This window comes from Oreochromis niloticus, linkage group LG22 (genome assembly GCF_001858045.2).
Source record: "Oreochromis niloticus isolate F11D_XX linkage group LG22, O_niloticus_UMD_NMBU, whole genome shotgun sequence".
Classification (NCBI taxonomy): Eukaryota; Metazoa; Chordata; class Actinopteri; order Cichliformes; family Cichlidae; genus Oreochromis; species Oreochromis niloticus.
Window position 1 is genome coordinate 17,792,609 of NC_031985.2, and position 20,969 is coordinate 17,813,577.

General features: G+C 39.6%; 1 long non-coding RNA gene across 1 annotated transcript in view; it reads right to left on the reverse strand.

Moving 5' to 3' along the window:
* LOC102082886 (uncharacterized) overlaps positions 1 to 19,838 on the reverse strand; it is a 27,846-nt gene extending 8,008 nt beyond the window's left edge. Inside the window, exons 1-2 of the long non-coding RNA XR_266805.2 lie at positions 19,755 to 19,838; positions 10,228 to 10,316 (exon numbers count right to left, since the gene is read on the reverse strand). This is a non-coding gene — a long non-coding RNA (uncharacterized LOC102082886). The remainder of the gene's footprint in view (positions 1 to 10,227; positions 10,317 to 19,754) is intronic.
* Between the last annotated feature and the right edge of the window lie 1,131 nt (positions 19,839 to 20,969).

Here is a 20,969-nt window from a genome sequence, read left to right on the forward strand (position 1 = left end):
TGATTGCAATTCGCACAACGTTAATGTGATAGCCTAAAGATGGGAAAAGTCATCTGCATCACTAAAGAAGTCACTAATAGCCGGGTGGCTGGCCAGGTCATACCCCCACTGATCCGTGTTTCTCCCTCAGAAGCAAGAGGTTTGCTAGGTGAGGACTTGTTTCAAATTGGTGCATCATTCCCAGTTTACAGGAAGAAACCTCCAGCAGAACAAGGCTCAGGGAGGGGCACCTATCTGCTGCTGTGGTTGGGGGTGGAGGGGAGGAAGACAGGACAAAAGACACACTGCGAAAGAGAAACTAATGATTAAATGTGGAGTGGTGTATAAACACAGAGTGAGTGAAAAAGGGGGAGTGAAGAAGGAATGTCCAGTGCATCATGTACACTTGAACATTTGGATTGAAGAAGCCTGGCATCAAACTGCTAACCTTCTGCTTAGATGACCAGCTTGACTCCCAGTAGTCCCGATAACCCTGAGCTGTTTCCTATTTACTTTTTATATGAAACACAGCCAGATGAGCTTGTTTCTACCTCTACCTGTCCTTCAGTTCTGTCCTTCAGCTCCACAGCTCATGGCTGCCTGCTGTTTTTCCAACGACAGTCAAAAAGACAACGCGTTTTTTCCCTCTATTACCCAGGTGTTCTCAGCAGATCTCCAAGTCAAAGATTAATTAGTCTCTTTGATTACTGTGTGGAAATGAGGAAGCTGCTTTTTTTTTGAGTACATTTTAGCATTCATACATTTAACATTTTGTTTATTTTGCAAAAATTTAATTTGAAAAATGTTACACCAGAAGTTTTATATGTTTTATAATGAGTCCATGCTCTATAGATCTGTTAAACCAACTTTTAGAGGAAATTTTTGTTTTTAAATTGAAGACTATAAATATTAAAAATCGTGGCTATTAGTAGTTCAGTATATGATAAAATATTGTGTAAAATGTTGGAATTTAAACTGGCTCCAGTGGCACTTACTGGCTACTAATAAAGACAGCATAAATATGACACTGTACAGTATACTCAAAAAAATATAAATGCATTGGTAAAACACAAACAGCCCTCTTAAAAATGACTGGAGATTTGGAAATGTCTGGAAAACTCCTGAACACATCCACTGATCAATGTTTACACGCAATGCACAATTGCTGATAATCTGAGTCACATCTGGATGATGTGTTGTGTCTGGGACAGGATGGCACAGCTGCTTTAAAAGACATGCAGGCCATTGGATCCAGCTGCTGCCGTGATGGATGCAACATCTAAAAAACATCTGGTAGGACGAGCTCCTTACACAAACACTTTAGGGTTAAAGGTCACAATAAGAAAAGAGGTTTCAGAGCGTTGGATTTGGGTGTTAAAAACAAATATAAATATATTTACAGTATTAAAGTGGCCTTCAGCTCACATACAGGGCGGCATGAGTGATGGAGATCAGTCATCTGTGTGTTTTTTATAATTGTTTTGCCTGTGGTCTTAATTGTGGTCTTAATTAGGTAAACTTCTTATCAGTGAAAACAAAAAGACACATTTCTAACTTTAACCCTGTAACACCAAGTGTAAATGTATTTGATACATGAGGTTTTTGACAGTTTTTGAGACAGCTACGTCATTTTATGTTTTTTTTTCCTGAATAAATTGCATAAAAATGCCAGCTGTAGCAAAAAATTGTGAGAAAATTCAATAAACACTCCAGTTTTTGGCAATTGTATCATGGTTCAGGCTTTACACATTGTTAAAAGATTAATAAAAAGGATGATTGTTTCTTTTTTCCTTCTTTTCCTTTTTTTTTAAGCTGAGTGTTTGAACTTAAAACAGACAACTATCATCCAGCTTTAATATCAGAGGGGTGTACTATGAAGGACATTCAACACAGCTAGGGTTTCTTTGTGTTAGCTGGCTGGGATTTCTGCTTCAGGCTAAAAAACAAAGAGAGCGTTTCACAGGCTACCTGACTCTTCTTCCACACAAAATGATCCCCGTGAGCGCCACCTACCCTAATCAGAAACAATATCAGCTGATGATAAAATGGTGACTAAAAATAAAGAACATATGAGAAAAATACAGAACATAAAAAATATAATGGTAAAGGGCAACGCTGTTGTAAATAAGAGAAGAGATTAATGCTGCAGCTAATATGTTTATTTTAATGCTGAGTGCTCTCTCTGTGCCTCGCTGCACATTAGAGCTCTGAAACTTTAATGATGATCAGACTTTTATAAACCATCAGGAAGCATTAAAAACAAAGCTGTATCTAAAACACCTGTTATATTACTTCCGAATCTGAGAAATGCCTTTTGGTAACAGATGCTGACAAACTAATGTGTCTACATGGTGCATTTTGACATTTTAGGTTTAATATCAATACGTGTGATTTGTTCAAAACAAAACTAAAAGTCCAAAGTGGTTACTTCATAATGTTATTAATTAAATTTCACATGCAACCCTACATATGTGTAAGTGGAAATCACAATCAGCAGAAGTAGTAGACTGTCTTACAAATGATTCCACCACATGTGCTTCACTGACTGACCTCTCACCTGCCTTTAGCGAGCTACAATCCAATACCTTAATTAATAGGCTCTAAAAACTGAGCAGTCATCACGAGAGCCAAATGTCAGCTCAATTATAACTCAAATATACTCGATAACTTGGTCTTAAAGAGACAAAAAAGCTTACCATACATGGAAATAAAACAAATGCAGGGGACATCAGCCACACAGAATAATTTATAATGTCAGAAAGAAATGAAAAGTGTTTTTAAGACCGTTTGCATCATTTGTAATTTCTGGAAGCGATCTAGTTTCGCTTGTTCTGCTAAAATGAACATTAACACAACTTTGCGTTGTAGCAGATGGATGGTCACCCAACTCAGTGTACCCACACATTAAATGTGAGCAATGTTGCAGCAAACTACACGGCAAAAACACTGATCGTAAAGCATCAGTCCAGCCTCCTCGTGTGAAAATTACAGTACTTGAAGTCAGCTGTAAGCCCAATTATAGAGTGTGCTGTCTTTTACAGGAGCCTAATTACAGAGCGATCAAGATCAAGGCCGTTTCTAGTCTGATGTAGGTCACTTTCAACACGATTAAAATATTATTAACATTTCTCAGTTTGTGCATTTGTCTAAATTCGATGTCTTTTCGGGGAATTTACGCTGCTAAAAGTGCCAGCTTAAATGTATTTGAACATCCCACCGCTACTGTAAGCCTAGGCGCCACAATTGCTGTGGTAAACGTGAGAATTAATAGTGCGCACATTCACTTTAAAGGAAAAGATAAATCCTGAATGAATGTGCCATATGACAGGTAGGCCCTCTGCTGCAGTCAGCGCTGCAGCTCAGCCTCCAGACAGCAGGAAAGTTACGGGAACCGTCTGATTACGATGGAATCAATAACAAAACAAAAGACCATGTCTGGGAGGAAAATCGTGGGAAGTGCCGCCGAGGGCCTGATTAGCATTCTGTATTGCAAGTCCCCATAGGCCGTCTCCTAGAGCCCCCAGACCCACAAGTGAAGAATGGCTGCGCGGGAGGGGAGGGGGCGCTGAGAAGAGGCTGCAGAGGGCCAGACGGGGGATGCGGAAAGTCAAGGAAGACAGCTTCACAAAGGAAGGCATGGTGCTGAGGAGGGGGAGACAAGGGAGGTGTCGGGGGGCTCGAGGCTGCCACCGTGAAATCAGGCAGCGCGAGGGAACTGGGTTCAAGTTCAACAGCAAATCCCCATCTGCGTGCTGAGGTGATGAAGACGAAGCGTAGAAGAAGACTTTAACGAAGAATCCTGATTGACTCAAACTGTGACTTCATCCAGTCGGAGTGCGCCTGGTGTTCAAATGAAACTGAACGGACAGAAAACTTCTCCTTCACTAAAACATTTTCCATTGACGAGTACGTGTCAAAGAAGGACATCACTAGTTGAAGCCAACACCAAGCCAAAGAAGAAAATACAAACATGCAGCCCATCCTCTTAACATACGAAGATTAAACATTTAGACAAATGTTTGGTTCACGAGTACATCGAAATACTCTGAATCTCAGCATCAAGCTGGCATCAAATATTTCTATTTGTTTAAATCACTGTGCAGCTGGGCGTAATAACCTTTAGAGAGTGGATTAGATGGCAAGCAGCTGATGACAAAACACTGTAAATGTCCTGCAGATCAGAACTGACGATGCCAAAAACCTTCTCACAGATTTCTAAGATTCCCGATCACTCATTGATCAACGCACAAACCACACAACAGCAACAGTTTAATTCCCATTAACGCCTATTTCCTACCTGTTTTTTTTCTTGGATTGTGAAATGAAAGTAAAGTTTCTAAAATCCTCCAGGATTATATAAAATACAGGCAAAAATACAGGCCAGCTCCACCCCTCGGCCTCCTAGTAGATCCAACTATAGTATCAATTTCAAAATTCCACATTACCTCATTCTCAGGTTATCACATTCATAAGATTTTCAGAAAACTTGACCACTGACTTTGACCTTGAGGTTGAGTTCATTAATATTTGAACTCTGAGATCTTTAATAGATCCACCTATGGTATCAATTTCAAAATGCTCCATGCTCTAGTTCTCAAGTTATCGCATTCACAAACTTGGGTGTCCAAGCTACACACCCGCCCCTCGTGAATACCCCAACAATACCCCTCAGATATAAAAGGCTGATGGGGTAAAATACACTGTTTGCACTCTTCTGTGCTTATTCTAATTACCAACTGAATCACCAGGTTTAGACAAAGTTCTTCACTTCAGAGAGGCAACGTCTTTAACATAATAAATCGAATGATTTGGAATAACAGCATCTAAAAGCGTCGTCGTGGAATATTAAAAGAAATTCATTGTTTTAATATACTGGTTCTACTAGTTACTGGTGGGGGATGTACCATTTTTGAGCTGGTTTTATGCTAAATGTCAGCCAACAGATCTACCAATGAATGGTACTGACTGCCCTTCATTTAGTTATGTTAACATTTTAAATATATGTTAGGTAAAGGTTTAAATCACCATGATGGACAGAATACGCAGATATAAATGGAAGCTGTTTATAAAGATTATGCAAAACAAACTCTGAATATAACAGTTTGAGGTCAGAAATTAAGAGGTCTGACCTCAGGGCACAAGGACAATGGTCACTTCCTCCTTACTTCATCACCTCTCTACACACATTTAAGTGTTTGCGTTCATGCGTGTGTGTGTGTTTGTGAGTCATGGGAGAGTGTGACGGGAGGAGGCTGCTCTGCATGACCCTTGTTGATGGCCTTTTAAATCCACAAGTTGTTTGACCTTTGATCCCTGTGATTGTTGTTCTGCTTCCGTGCAGGTCTTTTGGGATTTCCCATAAAGACACCTGCGAAATCCCACTGGTTGGTTTTTATGCTGACTCACACGCCTGATTTAGTACTATTAATTCTTGCTGAAATGGACAGTGAGCAGGGGATGAAACAGTCAAGTTAGCGTAGCAGCATTACAAGCAGTGATCCACTCCTATTAACTGTTCAAACATTAAAAATCTACATTTTTATAAAGACTTAAAGAACATTTTTTAAATTATTGAGTTGTTTAAGTTAAAAGATCCGGGGGTTTCCTGTGAAACTAATAATGAAAAAGGTTCAAAATAAACAGCAGTTGCCTGTGCTTGGTCAAAAAGTTTAAACTTCTCTTTAAAGACTAACGGGGAAATTATGGTTCAGCCGAGGCAGCACATGAGCCGTCCCTTGGCAGCTTTGAGTGCTCGTGTAACTGCAGAGGGTCAAAAATATGAGGTGCAACCTCTCTGTGGGCCACTCATGCTTGTGCTGCTCTTGGTCCATCAGCCAACCAGCAAAGTTATAACACACAGAGCTGACGTGAAACCAAGTGTTAAAAATGATGAAAAATGTCCACTACAGCTAGTCTGTGATTTTAATACGGCATTTTTTTCCATCTCTGATCTTTTGTCACAATTTTCCTATTTCCGGTGAACTTCACTGTCGATCCCGTCCCTATTCAGGCTCATTAGTCGTCATTTTACCGACACGCTGTGTCATCCATCTCGAATGGTAGCACGTTTGCAATGGTTGAAAACCCCTCTCCATCGGCTCTCTGTAGAAAAATATCTTGGCAAATGGGCGCAACCATGGTACCATAAATGGTAATGAAACAAAAACCAAGTGAGTTGAAATGTATGACGTCTTGATGGGAGTGCGTTTTGGTGAAATAATAGACAGATATCAGGTTGACACATCCTGTCCATGGCTGGGGTGGGGGTCAGGGGGGTCAGTGCTGGATAAAGAGGTTGTTGACCTGCTGGTTTCCTGGAGTTTAACCTCTTGCCCCCCTTTGTGATGAAAGCTCAGAGGTTGGGACTCAGTTAGGAGGGGTCAAAGGGGAAGTCTTCCCCGGACGGTGGGCAAGAGGACGAAGCGTGTTGTTGGTCCTCAGTGGACGGTGGCAGTCGACTTAAAACACGTGCATGCTCAGACTCACCAGAATCTAACGGTTAATTTCTAAATGTATGCAAATATGCTCAGACTGGTGCAGAAACAATAAACACACATGTTAAAAAAAATGTCCTGACTTTAGTTTCTGTTGCCACGTTTTGTTAGAGATCATGCATGGGAATGCTCGGCTCAGTCTTTCCCCACAAATGAGCGCTGTCTGAATTTTATTTTCCAGCCCAGAAGTCATTCACTTGCTAGTTTTCCATTAAAAAAAACCCATGTCTAGTGAACACTGGTGAACACTTTGTGAATTATCCTTCAGACCACTGACAGGGGGGCGGCGAGCTCGATGGGGAAACAATATCTCATAGATTGCAATGAAAAAACAAAACAAAAACCAATCCATCCAGGCGAAGACACGGGCACAAAACATGGCTAGAAATCAGCCATGAGTATGTCATGGCACGCTGGAGGGTCTGACTACTTAATTAGACATATAAAAAGGCTGGGTCAGACAGAGCAGACAGGGAAAGAAAGGCTGGCGAGATGAGGCCCTTCAAATTGTCTGCGTCACACTGTGGGAGTGTGTGTGTCTGGATGGCGCTGTGAGAAAGTGTGCGCCGTGTCGTTTGCATGTCTGAGTCTCGCCTGTGCGGGTCTGCGTCCGACTGCGTGCAGGAATGTGTCTGTCTGGTGCATCCGTGTGAGTTATTGAATAACATGTTTAAGGCGCACTGTGGTGGGTTTTTTTGTTTGGTGTAACGGAGTCCGATCGTGTAAATCTGCTTTAAACCAGACGTGTACCGCACACACATACATAGAAACACATGCAGCAGTTTAAGAGCACACAAAAAGCATCAGAATGGGAATCTTAAAGATAAAAACATTAAGCTACTTTTGTGGTATGAAGCAATAACACATGCTAAAAATACGTACTCATGAATACGGAGCTCGGTTGGTTGAATCGCGCCGTTGTCGGCCAGCAGATTCAACCCTCACGGGGGTCGAGATTATTAAGATGCATGACTGATTAACAGAGCAGCAAAGAAGGTAAATACTACATCATATTACATTTTTCTGTCAGGCCTCCCCCTGCTCTTTATTTTTTATTCTCAGAGATTAAATTATCAGCATCACTGAATCATTTTTCTCTAAAAGTTATTTATATACCACGAGGTCAAACTATGAGAAATCACCGACAAGGAGTCACGAAGAAGTTTGCACTTCGAGGTCTGTTTGAAGGTGACGAGGAGCCTCACTGCTTACATGAAGTGTTTGTAGCTTCAGGTTGTAGCTTTGGTTTAAACTGAAGTTGGAGTGTACGTTGCAATTTTGAGCTAAAAACTCTTAACTGGAAAACATCATGAGGTGAAAGAGAGCCGTGGTGCTCAGACGCAGGACTAACCAGCTGGCGTTGTTAACGTGTTCTGCTGTGGTCAAACTACAATATTATGAAATGTTCCTTCGTCTAGCCTGATGTAAACATGGCTGAGGTTGAAATTTAACCTCCTGCCACCCTGCGCCCTCATATGGGGCCATTTTTGGCTTTCCTGGACGTTATTGTGTTTAATCCTTTCTTAAACAATGGCGACTTTATTGTTTATGCTGTAAAATAAACCTGTTGTTCCCATATGTAGATATACCTTTTTTTTTAAAATACTTTTTGTTTAGAGATTATTTTCACACTTCAAATCAATCACAAACAGCCAGGACAAATTAAAAAAAAACAAACAAACAACTCCTGAAACTCAGGTCTCAGGAGGTTAAAAAAACATTATCATCTGAACTGGCCGGTAAACTGAGATTAGCTGCCAACCCTTAGCTCATATTTTCTCTTCCTGCTGAAGAGATGATCCACATTAAGTCCCTTTATTCAGACTTACGGTATATGTGACAGAAGTAAAAATTATTAATAAGATCCTAAAGACTGGAAATACATCAGTGTGCAATCTCAACTTCAGTGTGATTATTTCTAGGTAGCTAATGAGCTTCATGACCTTCAGGTCAAGGTCAGTGAGATTCAAGCTCATCTGAGATCTTTAGTAGAAACACATATGGTATCAATTTTAAACTTCTACATCCTTTTTTTCTCAAGTCGCCCGCCTGCCCAGCGCAATGATGAAAATACTCCATCAACCTTTAATGGCTGAGGGGTAAAAAAAACCCCAAAAAACCCCCCTACTGCTGGCTGCTCCCTGTGGCCACCACAGCAGGTAGCTCTGTTTGATCGGACAGAATTTATGCCGGATGCTCTTCCTGACACAAACCCAACAGAAATCAGTGTGTCTGACTTGAATCAACCCAGCAACTTTCACTTGTCAACCAAATGTGTTAACCACTACACCAGCTCTCCAACTCTGTTTATCCATTAAAAATTCCTCAATGTGCTCACAAGTATTATCTTGTGTGCTGACGTAAAACTGACTGTTTGACTGAAAACCTTGACGGAGAAATAAAGCACATGGGAAAGTGGATACTCGAGGCTGGCTCCAACAGCGAGTCAATCTCCAGACTCACATGGTAAAGTACCCAGTTTGCAGAAGAAATAAATATATTTGCATCCTGAAAAATATCATTCATAACAGCTGTACGGGAGTTTGATTAGTTTATTAGAGTACAATAGTCAAATGCAATGCATATTTAACATGGTGAATGTGTTTTTAAGTGTCTTTAAGGCACCCATGTTTTGGTAAACTTAGCTTTTTCTATCTGTTTTGGCCTTTTATCCACACAAACATGGAGCATTTTAAAAAAACCGGGTGCAAATTTGAAGTTGAAAAACTCCTTTGAATAAGATATCTGGAGAGTTTGTCTCACAACATTAAAGGTGCACGCCTCTATCTCCAGTGTTACTGTTTATGACCTTTAGGAAAGGTAAAGAAAGGAGTTATCACATTCACAAGATTTTCAGAAAACTTGACCATGAGCTTAAGGTCAGAGGAGCAGAAATTGAGACTGATGAGAGACCAGACAAGGTTTTTCCAACTCTCTGTTGTCAAATTTTGTTGATCCAGTGTGAACTATAGCCTCAGTTTCCTGTTCTTAGCTGACAGCAGTAGCACCCTGTGTGGTCTTCTGCTGCTGTAGCCCATCTGCTTCCTGGTTTGACATGTTTTGTGTTCAGAGATGCTCTTCTGCCTACCTTAGCTGTAATGAGTGGTTATTTGACTGAGTGATGCATTTCTATCATTTCCAAGCAGTCTGATCATTCTCCTCTAACCCCTGTTATCAACAAGGTATTTTCACCCACAGAAACGGTGCTCACTGGATTTTCTCTCTCTTTATTATTTTTTATTTTCTGTTTCTCAGGCCATTGTCTGTAAACTGTAGAGATGGCGGTGTGGGAAAATCCAGCACCAACAACCAAGTCCAAAATCAGATAAAATCACCTTTTTTCCTCATTCTGATGCTCAGTTTGGACTTCAGCATGCTGTCTTGTTTATATATAAATATGACTAAATGTATTACTCTGCTGCCGTGTGATTGGCTGACTGAATAATGGCGTTAACGGGCAGTTGAACGATGTCCCTCATGAAGTGTCTACTGTGTATTTGTCCTCTCATTTCGACACAGCACCCTCTTCAGGACATTAAATACTACATATCTGAGCAGGTTTTGATATTAACCCTAGTTTCAAATATTTGGCTTCCGCTGTTTGAATTTTAGCCTCCACCGTGTCTCTTTAGACTGACCCGGCCTCCAACATGTTTACACTACATTAAGTGAATCAGGGACTACAAAGAATGTGTCTCAAGAAGTCGTTAACGGTTGAAACAACCACTTATAATAATCACTTATTCTTACTCACTCAGTGTTGCTTGGAGCAGACATCTCCCAGTCAGCCCATGGGTGAGAACCAACTGGGAACCCTCCATCCCAGCTGCAGCTATTTGTTGTCTGTGAAACATAGAGGGGAGGTCAGAGGTCAAATAAGTTCACAGGAACACGGTGCTTTCACATGGTAATGTTCCAGCGCGGCACAAGAAAAACACAGCAGCGATTATAACGTTTTTAGGACACTGTTTAGTGAAATGTGTTGTAATCTCACGTTTGATGGATGCATCTGCTTAACTGGCGAGTACCGATAAGACCGGGGTGCTAACTGTTTAAAATCAACACAAGAAAATACAGACAAACAGGGTAGGGTGGTAGAGAAAATTATGATGATCCAGCTGCATTTAGAGAGTCATAGCCAGTCAATTATTAGCATGTTATGCACAGTGGTGGAAAGAGGAATATATTAATTATGGTGTAAAACCTTTAACTGAGTGATTCATGTTCGATTCAATGTTTTCAGATAGGCATTTTGCACTTTAACGCCACTCCATCTGACAATACTTTTTACTTTACAAAATAAAAGACTCTAAAATCTTTTCAAACACTGGTATATTTGAATCCACCCAACATTAAGTGAACTAGTTAGGAGACATCTCAACCACCAACAACAAAATGATGTTTAGAATGAAAAATCAAAACAAAAACCTTTGTTTAACTAAGAGGATAAATCCTAAATCTTCTTTTTCTCCTGTGACTGTGTCCTGGGCTTAGATAGACAGGCTTACAAACATACTGTACCACAGTGGAGGCAATCTTGTCGTGCAGGCACGTATGGCTGCCAGTGGAACCGGCTCACTAGTGTTTGTTGGTGATGTGACTGCTGTTAGAAGCAGCAGAATGAAGTGTGAAGTGTACAGGGCTATAATCACTGCTCAGATTCAGCCAAGTGCTGCTTCACAGTGTAAAAGGATAATGACCCAATAGATAATGCACAATGAGTCTAAGAGGTTCTCGAGGCAAAGAAATTGTGATGTTCTTCGATAGCAAAGCCAGTCAGCTGATCTCAACCTAACAGAGCATGCTTTTCAGTTATTAAATACAAAACTGAAGAAGGAAGGACCCACAATAAAGCAGCCGGGGAAGGTGGCTGCAACAAAGGCCCAGCAGTGCATTTCAAGGGAGAAAAAAATGGCATTTGGTGATCATTATGGGTTCTAGACGTCAGGTTGTCACCCACTGTAAAGGATTTTCATCCAAGTAGTAAAAACAACCCTTAAATCTAAAATTATGAAACTATGCCTCTGAAAATAGTGGTTTATGTATAGAAATGGTTAAAGCAACATATTTGTAGCCTTCCTTGAATTAAAGCTGAAAGTCTAACCTTTCAACAACATACAGATTTTTTTTGTGTTTAATTTAAAATCCTCAGTGACGGTGTGCCTACTGCAGCAAAAACTGCAGCAAAATGTGTCTTTGTCAAGCAAATTAAGGACCTAACTGTACACAACCAGCACTGAGGAGGTCTTAAGATCTCAAAATGCCACTGTTGATCGAAACCTAAGAGTTTTATGAAAAAAAAAAAGAAAAAATCAGAGGGGTGTGGTGTGAGTTTTACCAGCTAATGCGTTTAAAGACTGACTTTGGTCATGCAGCAACAACATGAGAGCTGATCGTGTAATCACGGCATCGCTGGCTTGAGACTGCAAGGACCTTTTGTTGCTGTTTCTCTTTCCCCCACCAAGTCTTTACTGTCATCTACATAAGAAGGTAAATAACCCTCCCTCCCAACACCCCCAAAATACACTAAATATTACACAAAATATAACAATGTTACACTATCTCACTAAAAATGGGGTTTGACGCTCACAAAACTGTTATGAAGGCCACCGTAGAGGAATAGCTGTGAGAACGCACAGACGTGTATGATGCTGATGTGAGCACTGACAATCACCCTCAGGACATTTTCACACAAACAGAGGATGAATATTCAAAAGGAATGACTCTCATGCAGTCATCTAGGACAGCGGTCCCGAACCCCCGGGCCTCGGACCGGTACCGGTCCGTGAGTCGTTTGGTACCGGGCCGCGAGAGTTGAGGCTCAGGTGTGAAATGTATGGTTTTCAGGGTTTTTATCGGTTTTCAGCGTTATTTTGTTTTTATCGTTAACTCGGTTTTCCTGGGTCTTTTCACGTGTGTTATGAATAAATCTTCTTTTTTTCGGTACCGGTACTAGTTTTATTTTGTTGTATTTATCCGCGACACCTTAAAGGCCGGTCCGTGAAAATATTGTCGGGCATAAACCGGTCCGTGGTGCAAAAAAGGTTGGGGACCGCTGATCTAGGAGGCACAACTTCAGCTCCTGGTGCCTCCTGCTGGAGCTCTGCAGCAACTGCAGCTACTGAGCAGCACCGTGAGGTCCGAACACTCAGAAAATATGACCAAAAATATAATGACTTCCAATGTGTCTGAATTTTTCTTCTAATAATTTTCTGATTTTTAACACAGATGGTGATCGTGTTGATCTTGAAATTTAAAAATGTGATTTTTTTCCCTTTCTAAATGACTAAAAACACCAGGTTCGATCCAAATTTGAGCATTTAAGGGTATTTTCTTAATGATTTTAATTATTTTTACTGCAGTGGAAATAATAAAAAATTCTGCTTTTCAGCATTTCAAGATTTCTTCTCATCATGTAGCCAAGATAAACCTAAGAAGGAGCAGAATTCATTTTAAATGACTGAAGAAATAAAGATCAAAATCATTTTTCTGCTTTTGTGGAGATATCTGTTTAAAATCTATGTATTTAAATGTATAAAAAAGGCTCTATGCAGCTCATAAACATGTTCAAACAAAGATGGGGAGTTTGGTTTAAGGGGTTGCAACTCCAAAGAAACGGGGAAGGAGGGTTTCAGATAATAATGAACATCAACATGCAAACAATTCTTCCAACATGGAAGATAAACTGATGAAATAAAGTAGTTTTCAGGTGTACCTCAGCGGTGCAAATATTTAATTTAACCAAAAGCCCCTGAACGTGGTCAAAGTTTAGACTCCAGTAAATGATACTCCTACGTAAAGTTTTTCCCACGCAGGCTGCCGCCTCCTCCTTGTTGCACCTCCACAGGTTCAAATTATAACCTATTTGTCTCCGTGTTCACACGGCTGCCTGTCAATCAGCCCTCCCACCCCCAGCGCAAATTGGTGCAGTGTGAAAACAGCCACTCCCTGATCCCCGTGGGGTCTAATTGGCTCGGATTTAAGAAGCCATTATATCAGTGGAGCTGATCTGAAAGCTGCAGTCTGCAGGCGGCCCGCACTTTTCATCGCGCTGAGAAACCGATACAGCTGCATCCAGCTGCCGCAGCCACAGCCTGCACTCGCCTTACACTACACAGAAGCTAACGACTCCTTCTGATATTTGTCACTGGCTGTTTGTAATGAATGATTAATTTTAAAAAGAATACTAGCTGACATATAATTCTAATCTTTAGTAATCAACACTGGAGGCAGACCTAATTGTGTGTTTGGCTGTGACAGTAAGAAACAGCAAGGACTGAAAATTAAAAAAAAAAAGAGAGACAGAGAGAGAGAGAAATGCTTGTGTTAGATATGTATTCATGAAACAGTGTATAGTGCTCCAAACAAAAGAAAAAACAGCACAGACGCCTCCTTATTTTACGTTTTAGAGAAATAACTGAACAAGAGCTTAGCCTTTAATGGCCATCACTGGCAGTCAGATGGTTTGTAGCATTGCACATTTACAGCATGAAAAGTGCTTTAACAGTGACATTCTTAGTCAAGAGCCGTGGTCTCAAACTGCTTTAAGCTCTATTTTGAAGCAGTAAAACCAATGCATAATAACCTACAATAAAAACACCCGAATAATTTTACTTTTCACATTTTTTTTGTGATATCATCCATTTACATTAGAGACGATGAACAGATTAAGATCTCTTTTTTAAAAAGTGTAATTTACCATCTCAGTTATTCAATACTGGAAATGCTATTATCCCAACTCCATCATAAGGCTTAATGTGGTACATCATGCTGAGAGTAAAGTCTTTGTCAGTAACAAGGCTGCAAAACTGGTGAGGATTCAGACCTGTGGATCACGTTAAATTAAATCTCGTCCATTCCAGTGAATTGAAACGTAATGATTCTGCTGCAAAATACACATGAACATTCAAAAGAGGTCATTCCCTCCTTTGCCACAGTTCTGATCAGCTCACTGATTACTGTACAATAAGCCTGAAATTCTTCAGCCTGTTTACTGAGGTCTATGTTCATTACTGTCACTTAAACACCTTTGAAAATGTAAATATGATTTTCTTTTTGTTAATGCAAAATTAAGAAAATGAAATTTGTAGACACACACACTCAATTACACATCAGTTACATTCCTGAATATTGTAGTATTAAGTCCAGAAATCAGACACCCAAAACAAACAAATAAACAAACAGAAACCTTCTGCATTTTTCCAAATTGGAATTCAGAAGCACGAGCAGCCACAAAGGCTGTTTGTATCCCAGCGAGCTGTGATGGTGGGGTGAAGGAAGGGCTGTGGGTACAGCTCAGTGCCGAGGTTCCCAGCCAACTTGGCACGCCTTTTCAACTTCGCCCCCCCCACCCCCCTCTTTCTTTCTCTTAGTTGTGCAGACGAACGCAATCGTGTTAAGTCTTGAAATGATTGCCCGATCATTAGCGATATCTTCGGGGGTAAATCATCCTCCGTTTCCCCTGAAAGTCCCAGCCGTCATCGCACATCGAATCGTGTAAAATCTGCCACACGTGATCTGGAGGAATCTTTCCATTGAGAAAATATGAAGAGCAATAACGCATTATTTTGATATTTATGTAGCATATTTATGGTCTCATTTTTAACGTAAATGTCTTGTTTTTTTTATTACATTTTATTTGCCTGTGGAAATAGTTTCACTCCGACTAGCAGCTAATTGGCTGATGGAAAGAAACCATTAATTTCTGGGGCTAATTTCAGTACAAACGTTTTCTATTTTTAGTTTTTAAAAACGTGGAGACTTCCCAAATTTCTGAGCTTTATAATAATTTAGAAAACACATATATTGAGTTCGTACTGAGTTTTCTAGACTCAACTTACATATATATATATATAAGGCTAAAATATTACCTATAAATGCCAAAAATAACCAATAATTGTAAAAAATAGTAACGGAGCTGAGCAACACAGCTACAAAAAGGAACTCTTCACTCATTTTTTGTCCCTTTGTTTCACTCCTCTCCCTGTGCTTCTCTGCAGCAGTCACTTTTGGGTGTCAAGCACCTCACACTTGGGGTTTGAGGAGGTGGTTCCTCAATTAGTGAGCCACGCGTCCCATGGAAGAAAGAGGAACTCCATAAGCAGTCCTTAAAGCCTGGCCTCTGTTCACTCTCCCCTCACCCCATGACCTCGGGGGTCACAGGCCACAATGCGCTCCCGTCCGGAACGGTGTTATCGGCTCCACGACAAAGGGGACGGATACCGACCTCCCGCTTTCAGGCCGAGCTGTGTGAGGCTATTCAGGGCCTGAGAACTGTGGTCCTGCTCCGGCAGGGACACCCCTCTCATCAGCTCTGCTCTGTGAATTCAGCTTCACCCCTCGATCACTTCAGATAGTACGGACCTGAACTGCACACACATATAGTTCACATCAGGAAAGCTGCCTGGGGCAGCTACAGACCTGTACGTGTGATCAGTGAGCAGCACTAATGAGGAACTGTTTCAAGCAGAAGTAAATCAATGGAAGTACTGGGAAAGAAAAGCAATTCCTGTTTTTCTTCCCACAAAACTACTCTTTCAAAGTTACGTCAGTGGTTGGCTGAAACCTCTACTTTTATCTTACTTTATTATTATCTAACTTTATACTTCATACTTTTAATTATTGTACTTTAACTGCAAATCTAAACTCCAAATAAATTATGATTTATTATAAATGGTTACGCTGGGATTTTACTGATTCCTTGAGGGCAAGCTATCCAATATAAATAGATAGATAGATAGTTTATTGATCCCACAGGGGAAATTATTGCGTTACAGCAGCGGAATAAACATTAAAACTAGTACAGTCTAAAATAAATAAGTGCCACAAGTGCATAGTGAGGGGCTTATAATGTGAGATGTGCAGTTTTTTATATATACACAGCAGTGATAAAAAAGACAAAGAAAATAAAAAACAAAAATAAAGTTGAAGATGAGGAAAAAAAGTAAGACCGACAACATGCAAGAGAGTAGTGCAAATCTAAAAAAACAACTGCAAGAAAGTTTAATACAACATGTGTGTTTCACCTGTTACAGAAAGCAGGTGAGTATCATTGTGTTGAACTGCACACCGAGACAATTGTGACCACTGGTTTGCAACCCGAAAACACAATTTCTTTCTGAAGAACAAATGGAAGCAGCAGATTTCACTTATCAAATAATATTATTATTTATACTTTCCTGATAAACATCCTAAATGAACTGATTAATTTTTATTAGTAAAGGTTTTTAGCATAAATCAGAGTTCAGGCTTACACTGAAGATTAATTGGAAATTTCAGCTTCCTTCTATCAGTAAATTAAAGGAATTACAAGAATAAGGACATAAAACAGATTTTTAAACGGAATGCATTATAATCCACAGCAGCCTGAGGTGTGACCACGGTAGATTGCAGATTAGAAACTCCCAAATGGATTATTCTCTATAGCTGCAAACGATTTTATTCCTTTTATTTCAAGAAACTTACTTGAAAGAAAGTGGGGGAAAAAATCAAGGTAGAAGAAGATTTAACAAGTACTGAGACTGCAGTGCTTGAGTCTCATAGCAGCTGTGTTTATTTGAGCCTTTCTGGTTATTAGTATGGCAGTAAGCGACACGTTTTTTTTGGTGAGTGCTCAGCTGTGACATTAAACACTTCATCATCGTCTCCTGACAGTTTGCCATTTAGTCTCTCGCGTGCAACAAATCGTGGAACAATGCTGCCACCTGGTGGCAGAAAAAACTGTAACCGTGCAGCATGTGAACTATGATTGATCGCTTTGAAAAATACCGATTGGTTGAAATCAGGGGCGATTCTAGGATCAGAGATTTGGGGGTGCTGAGCACCCAGAGAGCTGCCCATCCAGGCAAGGTAAACTTTACTCGTCACGATGAGACTTCTTCCCTGTCTCTGTCAGTCCCTGCATCCTTAAATGTCTCCAGTTGTCCCGAGTTCCCTCTGACTGTCTCGTTGGTGCATTTAAACCTGTTCCTCCCTGTCCTCGTCGTCTGCTGTCTTCATCTCCATTATCAGTCATCATAATTTTACCATCTCTATGCAAGTCTGCAAATTTCTTCATTAAATCATAAGATTCTTAAATTCATCAAGTCTCTCTGTGCCTGGGTCCTCGTCACAAAACATGACATCACTGTTTTGTACATTTTAACACAATTTAATCCCCACATTTGTGAAAGAAAAGCAAAACACTTTTTTGAAAAGTTTGTAACAAAACCATCAAATCTGATAAAGGTTATTTAAATGCTGCTAAAGTCGACTACTGCTAAAGAAGAATGGATTGGAATTTGAAAAAAAAAAAAAACATATCCTAACCTTAATTACTGCGGAAGAATAATGAATGATGCTCATAGTGAGTAAAAAGTAAACTGTGCATTTTTTGGACAGAGATTCACTTTTAAAGTGTATGTGTAATATAATACAGATACATAAAAAATACACTCCAAAAATAGAAGAGTCCTTGAAATGTACAAAATATTATTAAAAAATTTGAAAAATTGAGACACCTTGGCCTATGGTACAATGTATACAATGTATGAAAAGATCTTTAAGGCAGATACTACTATGGCCCTGCAGATTTTTTCTTTTCTTTTCTTTTAACCTATGTGCCTCACCTTGAGGTTGGTAAATCTGTCTATCACATTTTGGTGGTCAAGTCTCTCAAGCATCTCTTTCTCAACTGACATCACAGCCAGGTGCTGGAGTCTGCTTTGACCCATGGTACTTCTCAGCCAGGTATGGAGCTGACTCAAGACACTAAAAGACCTTTCACAGCTACAGCTGCTAACTGGGTTTGTTAGGGCAACCTGAATAACAGTTTTCAGTGTGGGGAAGATCTGATTATCCAGAATATTGTACAATGTTAACATATCTGGAATGGCACCAGCCTCACTCTTGAGCTTCAAAACGTTTTTGGCAACCGTGACTTCCTCTGACTGAAGTTCAATATGGTAATGCAGTGCCAGGGCTGACAACCCAGTTTGTTTTGCAGATTCTGTATAGCAGCTTTAATATAGGGAGAACACAACTTCCAGATTGTATGAGTAAAATTAGTCGGGTTTTTTTCTTTGCCAGTTTAACAGTTTCTGTTTTGCCTGTTAGTATTCCCTGTCTGTTTTCTTACCTGGTTCTTCCTGACCTTGTACTTTCTCCTCATGTTCCCCTCTTTCCTCTCTCCCTCTTTCCCTCTTTGGACTGACAATCACACACAAATAGATTGTATTCAATTAGATTAAATAAAATACTATTAAGATCACTAATAAAAAAAAGTCCTCTCTCAGTGTACTTTCAACCAAAAGGCAAATAACCAAACCACATGTACATCTAATAAAGGATATAAATACTGAAACACTGATCCAACATTATCCTTTATTGATGGATCATTTGATCCTACACTTTTACCTGAATGTGGCTCCTTTTTTTGAAAAAACTTCCTCATATCCATTATGAACCTGGCTACGGACAATGTTAAGTTTTAGATTTTAAATAGGCTGTATAAATTTCAATGGGAGCAACAGGACGATCAAATATTGCTGATTTTACTACAGAGTAGGACAGATTATAGGGTAGCAAACATAGTCGGGAAACACGTTTTCAACACTGCAGGTTACCTGGGTGTAATGTTTTTCAGCTAAAAAGAAACATGGTCTGACTCCTACCTAACTATATAAAGAGTAACTGAAGGTTAAATGCAGCTAATATGTCCTGTTTTAAGGCAGGCGCTTCCACGTCCGCTCCGCTGCGTCTCAGCCACCATCGCTCGGGCAGCAACGGAGCTAGAGCCAGAGTAGGGGAAAGACGAGCTGAAACAAACCATTTTCGGAGGGGGGAGGGGTTATCTGTACTTTTGTTGTTAAAATGTTCCATCTCAATTACGTACTGTATGCTTTTTATATTTTTAGTAGTGTGTCCCACAAACAGCAAATATTGTCAAAAAAAAGTAAGAAATCTTTGGGGGTGCTTTGATTCATTTTGGGCTAAAATCGCCCCTGGTTGAAATTCTTTATTATTATTTATTACAGTTCGAAAAATAGAAACTTGGTGTATCTGGATAACCATACTTGTGGGAAATAATACTTAATTAATTACAATTATGTTTGTTTGCCCGTTTAAATTGATCTCTCGAGGTTTTTAACCTTTTACTTTGAAACGCTGCACATGCTAGCCGAAAACACGCTGTTTCTCTTTCTCCTTTATCACTGTCCTTTATCATTTGATTCGCTGCCACTTTAATCCGCTATAAAACAAAAAATTTAACATTAAAAAATTAAAAAACGCATTAAAACTTACTTTGTCGTTGTTATTTGTCCTCAATTTTCCCTTATTATCCACCCGAGTGACGAAACCATGACGCACATTTTGGTAGCCAATGAGGATTTAGATTGATCATTCGATTACCAATAGGAACATCTATACAATCCCCCCCCCACCGATTTTAGCAGCCACCTAAGTTTAAACTAACCGGATTCACCTCATATCAGTTAATGCTGTCAGTGTTTTGTGATTAATTTACTCTGCTGAAAGTAAAACGTCACTAAACTGGGTGAAATAATTAAGAGAGACACACTGATTCTGTTTATGTACATGGTAGTGCTCACATGGCAGAAGAAAGCTGTGTTGAATTAAAATACCACAAAGTAACTTTCATGTAGTAAATTTATAGTAGAGGACTCCTGGGTGCACTAAATACACATTAAACCCTGAGGAAATTTCAAAATAAGAGCTCTTCTTTTTCCTGTTTTTTTTCTTAGACTTTACCTAATTTATCAAGAGTATGAAGAAGAGCCTTTCCCTAAATTTTTTGTTGTTTTTTTTTACTTCACTGATCTGTATTTCTTTGAAATTATCATCTATTCTAAAGAAAACTCGTCTAGCTTATGAATAAATTTGCACAGTATCAGAAAGTAGTGTCACTGATTACATTTCAGTCTCAGCTGTTTAAAAGTTATCTCCAGTTTTTGATTTACTGACTGATATTTTTCGTTTTCTTTCTCTAGTGACGGTATAGGAGAAACAGGTCAGAATTCAGTAAGCTGCAAATATGAAGATGATTTATTTCTAAAGAATGAGCAGCCATATTATCCTCAGAGTTTCCTCATGTTAACAAAATAACCTACTTAAAAACACAGTCTATAGTATATCTTACTAAAGTGGAATCACATAGAAACACAACAGAGGAAGGATAAACTTACCAGGATGAGTTGGTACTTGAGAAGTCAGCCGCTGCAGATGCATATACAATTTTGAAAAACAAAGTACACCCTCGTTCAGGTCAAAGGTTTTACATATTAGAACATTAATTAGAACATTAATCATCTTTTTCTCAATAGGTCAAGATCAGGGTAATGAGGAAACTAAAAACATGACATTAGTCACCATTACATTATGTATTTAACAAATACTGAGCCAAGATACAGAATCAGCGTGTGAAAAATCTCACCCCAAGTTCACCTGTACTGCAAGTACACTCTTACTGGTGTGTATTAGCACAAATAATCATATCTT